Source organism: Tupaia chinensis, unplaced genomic scaffold (genome assembly GCF_000334495.1).
Source record: "Tupaia chinensis unplaced genomic scaffold, TupChi_1.0 Scaffold000165_1, whole genome shotgun sequence".
NCBI classification, from domain to species: Eukaryota; Metazoa; Chordata; class Mammalia; order Scandentia; family Tupaiidae; genus Tupaia; species Tupaia belangeri.
This window is the reverse complement of record NW_006159639.1, coordinates 8,951-11,551: the sequence shown is the minus strand read 5'-3', so window position 1 is coordinate 11,551 and position 2,601 is coordinate 8,951. Positions and strand designations below refer to the sequence as shown.

General features: G+C 42.4%; 2 pseudogenes; both read right to left on the bottom strand.

Moving 5' to 3' along the window:
- Positions 1-1,683, bottom strand: part of LOC102496073 (kynurenine/alpha-aminoadipate aminotransferase, mitochondrial-like) — a 2,259-nt pseudogene extending 576 nt beyond the window's left edge.
- A 265-nt stretch (positions 1,684-1,948) lies between these two features.
- The window catches only part of LOC102497214 (transcription initiation factor IIA subunit 2 pseudogene), a 1,901-nt pseudogene continuing 1,248 nt past the window's right edge, over positions 1,949-2,601 (bottom strand).

The following is a 2,601-nucleotide window of genomic DNA, read 5'->3' as shown; positions in this document are numbered from 1 at the left end:
GCTTTCTGCCTCTCTGTCTCTCTCTGTCTTGCTGGCAAGCGCATGCACCCTATAGCAAAAACCTCTCCAAAAAAAAAGAAAGAAAGAAATCAATAACCCTATCTAAGTGAACCAGGAAGCCCTCTTCTCCCTACTGGTGGAGAAGCTGTGCTATCAAAAATTGGCTAAAAGTGCTGGCGCGCAACGTTGAAACTTGCATTTGGAAAAGAATGTTCTTTATCAAGGCTTTTGGACCAGTTATAAACCCTATTCTCAATCCAGAGGAGAGGATTTTTGAAAAAGAGTCCACTCTGATGACACTTCCATCAATGTCCATGGAAAGAAATGTAGGTGTCCAAGGCTCATTGAACTGAAGAAAATAGTAAGGATCACCTTCTATTATGAGGAAATCATATTTTCTTGCAAGCTTAGATTTCATGTTTGCAATCACTTTTTTAAAAAAATAATTATTTAATTTTTTATTTATTCATTTGTTGATTTTTTAAATTTGAACAGAGAGAGACAGAGGGTGAGAGTGAGAGAGAGAGGAAGTGAGAAAGCAAGCCACCAGGTCCAGGACTCAAACCCAGGTCGGCCGCAGTTGGCAGCGCCTTAACCACCATGCCACCCGCTGGTCCCTTGCAATCACTTTTTAATGAGTATCCAGTAGGGTTGTTGCCATTTGGGGTTCTTTGAATCTTCTGGTTTCCATTTAGAAAGTATTTCTTCAAGGGAGTCTGGAATCATCCCATTTTCATCGCTAGCAACATTAATCATGTTGCAGCCCAATACTCACAGGATTTGAAGTATTCCCAAATAAACAGGTTCATTTACAAGGACATTATCTCTAGGATTAATGATCATTTCAAACAACTTACAAAGACCTTCTTGGCTGCCAGATGTGACACTTAAGTCCATTTGTCCTTGACTGGATGGATAATGGATGGTGGGAGGATTATTTAACTTTTTGAGCCAGGACACAAGCTCTGAAATTCCCATACTTGGAGAATACTGAAGTGCTTTCTTCATCATCTCATCTTCAAATTGGATGGTCTTTCCATTTTCTATAGTAATAACAGCAGTCTTAAAGAGAACTATGTTCAGAGGGCCAGCAGGTAGCGTGGTGGTTAAAGGTGCTAGATTCCCACATGGTCAACATTGGTTTGAGTCCTGGACCTGGTGGCTTGCTTTCTCACTCTCTTGCTCTTTCTCTGTCTCTCTCCCTCTCTGGTAAAACTGAAATAAACAAATGAATAAATAAATAAAGTTGGGAACCAGCAGTTAGCGTAATGGCTATGTCGCTGGACTCCCACGTAGTCAACCACGGTTTGCGTCCCAGACCCGGTGGCTTAAAAATCACGCCGGGCGGGCGCGTGAGCGTGCGTGCCCAAGATCCCGAGAGGAGAATGGAGGAGAAGGGATTGCGGCGTGACCATCCCCCCTGGGGGGTGATTTCTGGCTTTCTGTCTCTATGTCTCTCTCTGTCTGTCTGGCGAGCGCACACGCGCCCTATAGCGAAAACCTCACCAAAATAAATAAATAAAGTTAAATAAGTCTTTAAAAAAAGAGAGAGAAATATGTTTGGATTTCATAATCCAGTACCCAAGGAAATGAATGGTTTTTGTGACCTGATCAATATACCAGTCAGGACTCAGATGGCCGAAAGCTTTCAGGCTGTGCTGTGAGGAACCGTGCATAATTCATGTCTCAGATGAGCAAGCACACATTCCTTCTTTTCTTTTCTTTACTTTTCTTTTTTTTTTTTTTTGCATTTTACAATGAGTTTATTACAGAATGTTCTTAGATAGGCAACAACTTTTGATTTATCTTTAAAAAAAGTTATGCTTCCCCATGCTGTTAAAGGTAAGAGGCTACAGAGTCTTAAGCTTCTTTTTAACTGGAATTCTCTGATAGTGTAGCAAAGTGTTGTCATTTCTGCAATGGTAGAATAAATTTGAAAAGTCTCTATTCATTCTGTAGTGTTGGAGCCAGTGTTTTTACCATCACAGGCTACAATTTCACTTTAGCCACTTAAATCAGTTGTGTCCCCTCTGAATTCAATATCATTCTGTACAAAAGTCCACATGTTATCGCAGAATCTGTCTGTATTTAGGGAGCCCCTGAAATTGACTCTGTTCCTGACCCTCTGAGCCACTGCTGAACTTGTAGCCTTATCAAACTGAAGTAGAACTTGAAGGGCAAGTTGGGGGGTAATCTGTTGACACTGTATGAGCTCATCTAGGTTCTCCTGAAGACTGTTTCCCAAGGTGGTATTTCTATATAACTAATATGCAGGGGGCTAGGGGGAAGATACTCTTTTTCTTAGGCTTGTATTGATGTCCCACTATCTCTGGCACAGGCGCTTCCCACCTGGGCGGACACCAGCGGCTTAGCCAGGAGCGGGGTAGGAGTGCCTCCTCCCCTGACCACCTCTCCAGTCGCCCATGTTCCTTCTTCTCTTGTAAAGGTCTTGGTCTTGTGGTAAGGAGTCGTCACCGCACAGCACTGCGGTGGGTTTAGGCACCGGTTTCAAGTCTCATTCAGGAATGTGAAGGAGTCCTGTTGGAAGGTTTTTTGTGTTTTTTTTTTTTTTTTTTTTTTTTTTTTCGTGGCCCGCCCTTA